The 13235-nt window shown below is 35.5% G+C and overlaps 1 long non-coding RNA gene across 1 annotated transcript; it reads left to right on the top strand.

Annotated features, from left to right (window-relative positions):
• Positions 1 to 705: 705 nt before the first annotated feature.
• LOC131065860 (uncharacterized) lies at positions 706 to 13007 on the top strand. Its single transcript, XR_009111483.2, has 4 exons — positions 706 to 1255; positions 5713 to 6451; positions 11174 to 11260; positions 12616 to 13007. It is a non-coding gene; the product is annotated as an uncharacterized LOC131065860 (long non-coding RNA).
• The last annotated feature ends 228 nt before the right edge of the window (positions 13008 to 13235 follow it).

The raw sequence follows: 13235 nt of genomic DNA on the forward strand, positions 1-13235 counted from the left end.
TAATAAGTCTTGAGTTTTCCCTAGTTTTAAGTTCTCTGAAATTGGAAAATTATATGGGTTGTGGTTGGCTAGTGTGTATTTTTTTGGGTTTCAATTATGTGAAAAATAGATGCTTGTCTAATTGGAAACACAATAAGAAAAATATTAAACAAGTTCAATAATGTTCTTTTTTGGTGCTTGCATGTAAGTGTGTGTCTTTCCAGGTGGGCATGAGTTGGAGCTATATGTGCATTGCATGAGTTGGAGGTATATGGGTTGTGTCACACATCGAATTAGTTGAATGCTATATTGACATATGTTACTATTTTAAAGAACTATTGTTTATGTTTATATCACGTGTTTGAAAATTGCATGAACCTTTCTTTCTCTAGACTTTTCTTTGTTTGTGTGTGTGTGACAAGATATCTCAAATAATATTTTATAAAATGGGCTTTAGAAGTTGGACACAAACAAAACCTAAAAACAAATTTCTAATCTTATCATATTGTATTTAAGATTCTATAAATTGATTCACATCTTCTTTAGAACATAATCAAAACCCTCCTTTATATTTTATTAAACAATTAGATACCTTGATTTTTTTTAAACCATTATAATCTTACAAATTTGAAAAAAAAAATTATAATTCCAAATTTGAAGAATGATTGAAAACATTGGTAAATAAAAAAATATTACATAATTAAACCCAAAAACATTCAATAACTATAATACTAGTTCTCGCCGAGATGCCTTCATTTGGGTTCACGATTGGAATGCTTCCGCAGATCCCTGGTTCGAATCCACCCGTTGAAAAGCACGCTCCATAGATAGATTTTGCAGCTGATAAAGGCATGCTACTGGTTCGAATCCACCCAATTTTAAAAAAGCATGCTACCGTTAATAAACACGCTCCATAGATAGATATTGCAGCTGAAAAAAGCATGCTACCGTTAACAAAAACACTCCTCTATTCTTTAACCTATTATATATATGGCCGTTGATTTGGAAGAATAGCTCATTCGCAATGTTAAGAATCATCTGGGGAGGAATGTTTCGTATTTTGTTGTGCGGACTCTTCTGGTTATTGCTGCTCAAGGCCATAGTGAGCATAGAGATGAAAGATTTTAGGGATTTGAATTTATAGAATCTTGGTATAGGGCTCGATGCCCTTTCCTGCAAGGGGTGAATTTGCCATTTGGTGAATGTTGTCCGAGGGAGTGATGCCTCCAACGCCTCAGAGGTCATCCACATCACCAATCATGTGCAGAGGAATGTTGTAAGTCCCACATACTCAACGCCTACAAAGGAATTCTTGAGTTTAATTACTTAATTGATCTGCTGGTTTTTCCTCTTTTCTGTTTCATCTGGTTAATGGATATATGTTTTTGATAAGGTAATTTTTAATTTCAAAAAACATAGAATTATGTTTTATGACATGTAGAATGCAATCCTTTTCTATTTTTATGACATGAATGTTAACTTGGCCAACAGAGAACAAAAGGATTCTGTTGAGCAATAGCATTTGAGACATTCTAGCTCATCTCTGTACTCTGCAGTGATGGTCTGCAATCTAGGATCTCTGTTACCATTTCATTAGTTTTAAAATATTAAATTAATTTTTGGCAGCAATTGTAGAAGTTTGGTCTGCAATCTGGGATATCTTATCCTTGCCTTGTTTGCTTGTTGAGTCATCTCCTTTCCTTGCGCACCCAGCTGAGTCATCCCCTGTCTGCAATGAATTACTTGATTGCTCTGACTTTATCCAGCTGAAGATGTTCCTAGATACTTGCGAAAACGAATGATTTGCTCAAATCGTCCTCTATATCTTCTCAGCTACCTCCTAACTTACCAATTGATCCCTATATGCTTGCAGCTATCTAAAACTCCTCCAGACTACCATGACTACCCCCTCCCTAATTTCAGGTCATGTGACAAGCGACTTGAAGATGATTAAATCCCTTAAGAGAGTGTAGGAGATTCTCTAATACTAGTAGCTGCCACTTGTTTGATTCACTAAAGCATCTTTCTCCCATGTTTTATGCATATATTGTTCATCTGATTCCCTACGAGGTCTCTGTCAAGTTCAGTCTGCTATTAGGTCTGTCATCTGTATCCTTCAAACAACAACAATCATTCACGAGAACTTTACTCACTATTATAGCACCTCACTATTGCATGGTGCATGGTCTTTTTATATTCACCATCCGACTTTCATGCCTCTACCATGCATTTTTGTCATTTATCTCCTAAATGTTTTTCTCTTAGATCAGTATTTGGGCCTTATACAATTATCATACTATTTCTGTTTCATAAAAACTATCCACTTTTTCCAACAGTCCATAGAACTTGAAGAAAGAACTCACAGACTTTTTCTTGCTACTGTTATGCGTGAATTGTATTTTTCTTTATGATGATTAGGTCTCTAGACTGCCACTTAACCCAGACTTCTTGACCCAGATTTTGTCAAAATACTATGCACTTGTCCTAGAATCTCTAATTTGCAAATTAGTTCACTATCACGAACGTGTACTACCATCTAGGATTCTGATTGCTTTTGATTTCTAACTTTCTTTCCACTAACCCTTGTGCTTGTTTTATGATCCTTGGACTATTATGCACTGGTATTTATTACTGTCATCCGCATGGCCATTATTTCACTTGGTTTAATTTATCACATTGTCATATAATCTGTCAATGCCCCTGTCATATGCACTAAACCACCTCTACCTATAGTGTCCTGACCCATATTTCTCATACCTTCATAGCTGGTTTGTTCACTATCATGATTCATTTAACAATGTCTTCCAACCATGCATACCGTATCGATAATCATCATTTTGGTGTTCACTCAGACATAGGAATTCTAAAGAGAAGTTTGATAGTGGTACTTGCTATCTTTTCTCTTTGTATTCTGTGCTCTTATTGATTATTGAAAGCTTTGGCCTCTGTCATACATCTTTCATGATGCACTCCACAAGTCCCAGTACACTGTCACTGATTCTTTGTCCTACTTCACCTTTTCAACTCTATCATTGTCTTGATCATGCTCTCTGATTTCAATGTATCATGATGGATATACAATTTCAGTCAAGGCATGCAAGTTTAGTGAACTGAGCATGACAGACTTCTTACTTTAGGATTTTCAAGGTTAAAAATTCTTGCAAAGACTATCACCCTTTTCTTTTATGGATATTTCAAGGAATGAACTGTACTGTAAAAATGAAATGCCAAATCAATGAAATCATCCGTCTAGAAAGTTTGCCCATTATTATTTGACATGAGGATTGTCATCACTAGGACTATCATCATTGTGCTCTTGTTTATTGAAGATGTTCATTACTTATTCTTAGCTCACCCCATGATGCTGTGTTCACAGCTTGATACTGCCCCTCTAAAATTTATCAAAGCATTATTATTGTACTTATGAAATTCATGACCTACCATTCTACTATTCATGGAGTAAAGTCAACCTCTTCCTTTTCACCCTTGCATAGTCTCTTTTATTGATAATAAAGCAAAACTCAACATAAATACTCACAGAAGATTTTTATAGTTGATAGAGGCAAAAAAACAAGGGTTTTAAATTTTTAATAGTCCTGATATGAGGTTTAACAATATTAAGGACTTCACTCAAACTCTATTTCTATCATTCATGCCCTTTTTTATGGAGTTTTTTCTTAGCTAGGGTTTGGCCAAGTTTTGAAGTTTACAAAAGGCTCTCCTTTTCTCAACACCACTATACCATAGAGAACAATGACGACCCCAAACTTACCATTCAAGGAGCATATGGGAACTTGACATTCTGTAGATTACCATGTTATGGGTTTACTCATTGAGGGGCCCATGAATGACCTTTCAAATGTCCTCTTGAAGTATGCTCTTGTAAGAACCTTAAAAGGCCCTCAACTGAGACAACTGACGTTTAACTGAACCTGTTGCGTTTTAAGTGTGTTCTTTGCAAATTTGTAACAGCAAATATAATTTTGACTAACTTAAGCACAAAAAGCAACTATGGGTATTTGCTGGAAATCAATTTATAACTCAACAATACTGATCAAACCCTTATTACATCTGTTCATCATTTATTAATGCTCAATACATAAACAAACAAAGCTAGAGAAGAACTGATAAATACCAGGACATTCGGTTAAAACCCTTATTTCCTTATTGCTGGTCATACACAGTTTTTATGACAGCAAGCCATAATTTATTCCCAATTGACCCGAATCACTTGCATGTTAGCCCGATGGAGAGACATAGGCAAGGCGTCCCTTCTGCTATTCTTTTATATTTTTTGGGTTCCTCCAATATGAAAATCGTAGCCCTTCTGGTGTTTGGCGCTACTTTCCAGGCAGCCGTACAGCCACTGATAAAGAATCTCTCATGGATGCCTCTGTTTCCCTCTTGCTGCTGCAGCCTAATACTGGAGAAAAGGCGGTGCCTCTCTGATTTAATAAGCACAAACTTGGCTCCTGAATGAAACCAACTGGAAGAGCAAGATCAGTTGATATTTCACAACCTCTGATGCTGTTGCACAAGAATCCCACGTTTTCCTGTACCAATACCTTTGATCCCTGCAAAAGAATCTTCTGCTGAAACCCTAGGCCAAAACTCCTCTCAGAGCTCCAAAGCAAATTATCCAAAACTTAGCATAATGAAAGAAGACCTAAAATCTTCTTTAATCATCTCCATTTAGGGTTGGCGCGATTCCCAAGAAAGGTGCGATTTGGCCTTTAATAATGTTTGAACTTTTATTATTTATTTTTGACTATTGAAGTGTCAAAAAATAAATCATTTTCCATTTAATATAAAACTGGCCCCATCTGATGAGAAATAGACCCTCACTTAAGTTATAACTTAAAGTGACTTTTAAAACATTAAAACATTAAAATTCGCCATTTAATATTTAATTAAAATAATTAAATATTAATATCTCTCTAAGTATCCATCAGAAATACCTGCCGTCTGAACTGGAGATTGCCAAACCATAATCTGTCCTTGCCCAACCTACTGGCTATAAATAGCAGGACTGCTAAAAATAGAAAGTATCTCAAACAGAGTCCTGGAGACCTCAAACGAAAACCAGACCTGGAGTGCTCGCTCTGAAGATGGTGAATCCAACTCTGGAGGACCCTCTACCCAACCTCATTAGCCTACGAGGGTCAGTGATAGGCTAATCTACTCAGCTGACAGATGTCAACTAGAAGGGGACATCACAGCTCTGCTACCTTGCTTCTTGTAAGCTTTGTCATAGGCAACTTTTTTGAACCTTTCTTCAGAACTAATATTGTTAGAACCCTGTCTTCAAACATATTAGATCGTCAAGCAACCAATCTTAGCACCTATCTTCCTAATGACCAAGCCACATGTCCTTCTCTTACTCATCTTTATATTAGAGATCTACCAACTAGAACAATGCATATTATGGGGTTTTCTTCATAATGATGACACAAGATCTTTGATTACAGGACTCTTGACCAAACTTTGGATAGGTTTCTGCCCTTTAGCATGGTTTTTCATACATTATTTATCACATGGTTTGAGTGTTCATAATAACAAAGATTTTGTCACTCCCTTAAGACCTCATGGGAAATGTATCTTAAGCTCAAAGGAGGGGCAATGTACATTTGAAATTTTGATTATTATTTGTATATCAATACCAGTTTTCATTGAGAAATCTCAATCAATCTGCTTTGTGGCTAAAATGTATTTAAATTTTTTATTGTCTAACAGGACTGATTTCAGAAAGGAGAACCAGTACGTATGTTAGCTTATTATGGTAGCCGTGGACCAGCAAAATTTGCAGAGGTAGAAGAATGCTCAGCCAATATAAGGGAGGGCAGAAACCATATTACTGAAGCTTAAATCTCTGAAAATGGAAGCATGTTGCACGCATTGCTGGAGATGGTGTAGCTACAGGAAGACAGCAATGACGTGGATAATATAAAGCAGACATTTAGCAAATGGCTACTTATGCTAAAAGTGGAGTGAATTTTAAAATAAATTAAAATTTGTTGTGAACTTGAATATATATATATTTAATAGTAATGTTAATATACAAATTTTTTGTTTCTTTCACATTGATGTTAACAGTTTGATTGTTGAAGTCAGATTCACTACAGTGACTTAATGAATGTTTAGAAAGTTCTGTTTACATTAGATTCTATTTTGTTGGTTTCTTTGTCCATCATTCTATGTTTTTTGTTTTTTTTCTTTGCTTTCATTCTATTTTTGTTTGGCATGGCCATGCCGCCTCTGTTTTTATTTTGTCTATGAGTTATACTCTAATATGTCTGGTATGTGTTTTTCTTTTGTATTTTTATGTGTAGATTGTCTTCAAAAAAGTTTTTTTGGTATTTTGTATTTTTCTTTTTTCGTGGGTGGTGATTTTTCAGGCAGCAGTGATGACAAGGAGGAGGAGGAGGAGAAATGAAGCAGAACTACACATCACAGGCACCAGGAAATACAACAGGTTCGAAAAATTGAATTTGTGTATCACATTTGAATTTGCATTTGATTATAAATTTATATTTTGCCAGCCTTTTGTTTATTTAATCGAATTTCAAAAATAAAAAATCTATTTTTTTTTTACCCTAATTAGTCTAATTCTTTTACCCATAAATATGTATAATCCAGAGTGTTCAATCTAGCTCACAATATTTAAATTTTTAGTTCTCAGTCACTTTATAGAGTCTAACAGAGCATATAGATCAATCTGTAGTCTTATAATTAATAATACAGACTTGAAACTACATTTAATTGTAATTCACTCACAATCTCACCTCTACAATTTCATGAAGTTTGAAATCTGTATCATTCTTGAACCCAAAAGTCCATATGAATTTTGCTTCACCAAATGTAAATTCACTTTAAATCTATTGAACAATTTTAATATGGATTTTGGATTTCAAACCTCTGATTACCACATACAACTTAGCTTTCCATCTCTGCATATAATATGTATAGTCTTTTCAAACCTGAATTAGAATGTCAATTTTGATTGATTGGAGAACTCAAGTCCACAGTTTAGCTGAGTATTAATTTGTAAGTGTCCACAGTTTAACTGAGTATAAGTTTGTAAGTATACAGTTTAACTATCTATCTCACAGGGATTATTCAGTTTCCCTACACCTTAGTTTAGTTTTCATTATTGTCTGCTATTACAGAGCAATGAAAATTACCAAGATTATTTTTTAGGAATTCCTGCCGAGTTTGGAAACTGTGACAACATTACTTAAGTGCGCCATCTTACTTTTTGAACAATCACAACTTAATGGAGTTAGGAATGCTCAACATTGCTTGCTAAAAGTTAAAAAAACATTTCACTAGAGTACTATTTTCCATGTCAATTTTTTTGTAAACTAGCAAAAGAAATTTAATATATTTTTTTCGATCGATAAATGATACTTTATATTGATATTTTAAAAAATTAGTCTTCAACATTCGTTAATAGTTCATATCAAAAGAAACCCACCATCCCTCCAACCACCATACAACTTAGATCAAAATAAGTCTGATACTACATACAGAGTTTGACGAAGAAATAAAAAACAGCATTTAAGTAAACTATTGTGGTGCACTAACCACCACGATCTCCTTGCCTTTCTCGCATCCATCCAGAATGGGCACACGCTGGTCCTCTTCATCAACATGATCATCATGAGCTTCAGGGGGAAGCCAATCCACAGTGACCTGCCGCCCTGGTTTTTCTTGGAACTCTGGGGCCTTCCATGCTTCTTTTTCGGTGAAGAGCTCGAGCTAGAATCCTCACCCACTCTCCTTGCAGTGGAGGGATTCCATTTCTCCAATTCCTTGCGCATCTCCAATCTTTCCCACGCCCGGATGTACTCTTGCACACCATGCATTCCAATTTGGGCCAAAGCTCTGCACAAACTTCCTTGCTGCAATTCACGCTCCACAGAAGAAAAGGGCGCAAGGGGGGAAGAAACTCACTGGAATGCAGCCACACTCCATTTGGGCACACAAAGCCTTCACCATCCCGCGCCATCCGTATGTAACTCTCCAATCCTCCCCTCTAGTCCTCCTTTACACTATTAGAAACCACCCAACTAACTCTATCAACCCCAACCAACTCAAAAACCCATGCAACAAACATAGACACGATATCCACGTTTGTGCGATATTTGAACTCTCTCCGCATGTACTCATCTCCAAGAACAATTTTGACTCTGTTGAAGAAGTCTTGGTCTTCACACCTAAATTCGTTAGAGAGTCTCTCTTTAGAAATGGCGCCCAAAATGCCACCATAGGACACGACGCCTTGAGGGAGAAGTTCGGCTCCATGACTGCACTAAGACAACCACAACAAACACTCCCTGAATTGCCTTTCAAAATGCATCGCCCGATAACCAAGAGCAGACAAAACTTCCCAGGCACGATATCAACCACATTAAATGCATATCCTCCTCTGATAATTTTGAAGCATGCACCAACTACACATCTTAAATGCATCTACCATCTTTCAAACTTGCTCCACTTTTGGCCAAAGATCAAACTCTGCCACCTTGCCCAAGAAAGCAAACAACTATGCGGAGGAGGAAAAAAATCCACTGACTGTCACCCCGTACCGCCGCCAAGTTCATACGACCACCTTCAATTAATGCTTGTCACCTCAAGGATAATGGATATCTTCAGCCAAAAAAGAGCCCAAGGAAACCAGTCTTAATCATACACTATAATTCTCATAGCACCAACCCCCAAGTCCAACGCCTCATTTGCACATCTATCAGCCTCCGTATTGCCACTTCGGAAAATGTGAGATATCTTGAAATCTTCAAAATGTGCCAAGTTCGATGTGATCGTTTCAATATCACGATTAATTTTCCAACCAAACGAGATGCCATGGATGATAGCATTGACTATCACTTAGGAATCCCCTTCCAAGTGGAGCTTGGTCACCCCTAACCTTGGTGCGAGAAGCATAGCAAGTACAACCGCCATGACCTTGGCTTCGTTGTTAGGTCCATCTGGCAGCCTATGCCAGCCTACACCCACTCTAACCCCTAGGGAATTCTTCACCACACAACCAGCACTCGACAGTCCCGGGTTACCCCTGGATGCATCGTCGAAGTTGATCTTTGTCCATCCACATTCGGGGGGGACCCACTCAACCTCTCTCTTCCCTTTGACAGCCGGATTAACTCGATCAAGCCCATTAACAGGCAAAGAAATTTAATATTTGCCAATGAATAAATCATTGGATTTAGAAAAGTGATTATCGGAAGCTTTATTTGATTCTGCAAATTAAGCCATGTGATCAGTAGGATATAGATTTTGTAGGACTGTTAGAGATTGGGATATTGGTTTTGTAGAAGCATATGTTTTGGCGAAACATTCTTAGGTAGGATATATTGGTTTTATCAAATCTACTACAGTGCTATTTCCTGTGTGGGCAGAAGACCAATTTGTAAATATTAAATCTCCGATTTTTACAGCTATTTTATTAAGAAGTTTTAGATGTCCTTTACATTTAACCCGAGGGACAAACTTTGGGAACAAATGCTGTGCAGTTCTTATGATGGACTCTTCAATGGAATAATATCATAGATCTATTCTTCTCGTAGCAAATGACCAATCAAATATTTAATAAGATTCTCTGTTTTAACATGGGATAAAGACATGGGATCAGGAAGGTCTATTGCTATGTACCTTGAAAAAGTTCTCTGTCATGCCAAAAATCTATTGATTCTTTGCTTGAAAAGTTCTTTACATGAATAACTTGTGTTCAGGTTACTTTAAGGACCTATATAGGTTGAAAACCTATCATAAAATATTTGATGAGATCTATAATTAAGTTGATCATGTAGAATTCGATCTAGATTGGCATGATTAAGTTGCAAAGAAATGCTTCTAAGTCAAGTATCATCCACAACTGCAACTTTTTTCAAGTTTTGAATCATCTGATGTAATGGGAGAATATGTTCGTATTGTTGGCAGCTCTAGAATGTATACTTGGAGTGTAGAAGATGACTATTTTTCATGAAATATAGATGACATTGAGATTCTCAACTTTATGACTTACAATTATTTAAGACCCAAACCATAAATTGGATTGAATGGAATGAGGAAAATCTCTTTAGTATGTTTGATTGCCATAGGCCTCACTGGAGCACTCCAGTTGCTTGGCAAGGCATCCAATATAGGAGATTATGTGAAACAAGTTGAGGAACCAGGAAGGATGAAGTAGAAAATCATTGAGTTTAAATATGGGAGTTGAATGTTTTTGCTAGTAAGAGGCAATCCTTAAAAGGGAGAAAAATAACAGATGTTGTATCAAGAGGATAATACCTACATTAAATCATTGTATGGCTAGTCTGAAAGGTAAAATTTGAATAAAAGACTTATGCATGCTGCTTTCAAATATTTTGGACCTTACTATAATTTCAAGATATGGAATGGGTGAAAAATCACAACAATGATATTAAAGGAAAGTTTATGTTTCGGTTGTTCTTGAGGTTGATTTTTCTAAGTTTCTAACAAAAGTCACACTGCCTATTTGGATATCATGTCCCCTTATAACATTTGGAAGTCATTCATTATCCAGGATCCATATGATTGAAAAACTTGAAACCATTTTGTATCTCCATAATAAATTACACTAGAAGTAGACAAATCCAAAATAAATTGGTTTTAGTATCATATGTGAAGCATAATATGGGGATCATAACGAGGCTTGTTGAAGTATCTGAGGCCCCATTTGTTGTAAAGGAAGTTTTAATGGTTGATTTCTCATTACGGAGGGCATATCTTAGCAATCGAGTATCAATTACAGGGATCATGACTTTTGGTTCTAATGTGCATATGAGAGAGGTTAATGAACTTCTTTGTAAAACAAGAGAATGTGAAAAACACATTATAAATGATCTCATAGCCTTTTTTGGTATTACAGGTATTTTTTACCATTTTATGGTAAATCTCGTGTTCAATCTTTACAGTAGAATTGTAATACTACAATTTGTTTTTGTACATATTTACTAGAAAACTTCAAGCACAGTTTTAGTTTTATGTCCATTTTTTGACTTACTATCTCTCAATATCTAAGCAATCTTTGTGATATTTTTTCTTCTTTTTGGTCTGCATAGTTTTTTTTCCAAGGTATTTTGATTTGAATTCAATCTTAAATCTATCTTTTAACTGAAATTCTTGTCTTAACCTTTCGTTTTCACTATTGCAGTATTGACGATAAGGAGGATGATGAGGAAATAGCCAAGCAGCTAGCGAAAGCTATAAAAGTCTGTTTATCTGAAGTCCCAAATAAACAGTATGTACCCTTTTCTATTTGCTGAAGAACTTAATAAGTTTGCTTATTTATCTCATGTTAAGCCACCACTTTGGAATTACTACGAAATCTGGGAAGAAAATTTAAAAGGAAGACATTCATGCTTATCTCAGAATACTTAGCATAAAAGTAGTAAGTAAATAACTGTAAGATTTTATCTGATTGGTGCACTTTAAAATAGCATACTGCATTCCCTAGTTGCTAATATTTAGATATACTGCTTGAAATCAAAGGCCATTCAAGTATGTCTGACATCAGAAGCAAAGGATTCTACCTCTCTTTACTAATTAGTTTTGTACTTATTCAAGAAGATTGTTTACAAGTTGTTTTCAATATGTAGTTGACACATGTAATGTCAAATCTCAATTTGTTATGGTCTTCAAATTAACATATCTAGAATGCACTAAGAATTGTTGCTATATATGCGATTTTGTGTACACATGAGATTATTTTTAACAACTTAATGCTTAAGGGTGTCAAATTCTGTACTTCTTGAGGGGGAGGGGGGGGGGCGCTGATGGTGAAAGCATGTGTACTACACTTTGGAGGTCATTAGTTTGAAACCAAGGGTGGATAGGGCTATAGACCTAGTTGAACAATATATTTGGCAAATGGAAAAGCAATTCCCATGTGGATACCACAAGTGATCTGTCAGTCACGAATTGGTGTTTCACTTGGCAGTGACATGAAAAACTATGATTACCAAAAATGATTATTGTCTGCAGATTAAATGGTCTCTTTCTCTCTTACGATTGTAGTCTTTACTTTCCCATCAATCTCTGCTTTTAGTCCAACCCAACTTCATTCCATTCACAAAAAAAATCAGGTCTTAAATAGATTTGTACCACAATGAATTGAGCTATTCTTTACACAAGACATTTGGCTTCAGAAGCTCATCTTAGACCTAAAGTTACTACAGACACAGGCATTGGGCTATTTTCTATTTAAATCAGTATTTTAGCTCCTGATATTTTCTCCAAACCAAGATGGCTACCAGCTACATTCCAAAATTAATGGGAGGAGTAAAGGCTCTGTTATGAACTTTTTAGTCTGTGCCAACATTAAGTGACGTGATTTTCTGTGATTTGTATGTAAATCCTCAATATATGCCACATTTTCTGTAGCACCTTTATAAAGAAGTAACATGTATTATACAAGTTATAGTTTGTGAATAGATTTTAGTCATTTTGGGGTTGTGAAAACTTTCTTTAGCCTTCCATAGAGTGTTAAAATATAAGCTTGCTATGAAATGTTGATGTATTGACAGGTCAAAACCTGAGTTGTGTGAAATAAAACTTATTTATTTGGGTGTTAATAAATTTTCTTTGTGATTTCAGGAGAGCAGCCACATACTAATCAAGCGTGCAACATTAGATAATGTTTGGATCTGGTTCAGGCATTCGATGTGGCAGAAGCAGTTGGTATTCTTTGATTACTATAATGATAAATACCTTTGCCATGTCTGTAGAATGATGTCTAGAGTGCAAAGTGATGCCTAGAGTTTCTCAATTGTTATTGAAGTCAATGCATAACAAATTTTATTTTTACTATTGCACTTTTGCATCATTTGTTGAAATCATTCAACTTATTCATAAATGGATATGTAAATAGATTTTTTGTTTAATAATTTTTTTTTGGGAGGGGTTGAATTTGCCCCCTCCTCAAGGTTGCAGGGAATGGTCATTGGTCATGACCATTTTTTTCAGCTCAGTGTTTCTTCCTTGATTTATTATTTTTATTTTTAATTTTATATTTATTTTTTAAATTTTAAAGCAGGATATATGTGAAGTGTATGTTTGAACAAGATGTATGAACTGAAATAATGTTGCATGAAATGTTAATATGTGATACAACAAACTATATGTGAAATGTGTTTTAATTTTGACGACAACCACTTTCTTGTGTTTGTAATTTAGCATGTGTGCAAATTTGAATTTTTCTATTCACCTTATATTAA

This window comes from Cryptomeria japonica, chromosome 6 (genome assembly GCF_030272615.1).
Source record: "Cryptomeria japonica chromosome 6, Sugi_1.0, whole genome shotgun sequence".
NCBI lineage: Eukaryota > Viridiplantae > Streptophyta > Pinopsida > Cupressales > Cupressaceae > Cryptomeria > Cryptomeria japonica.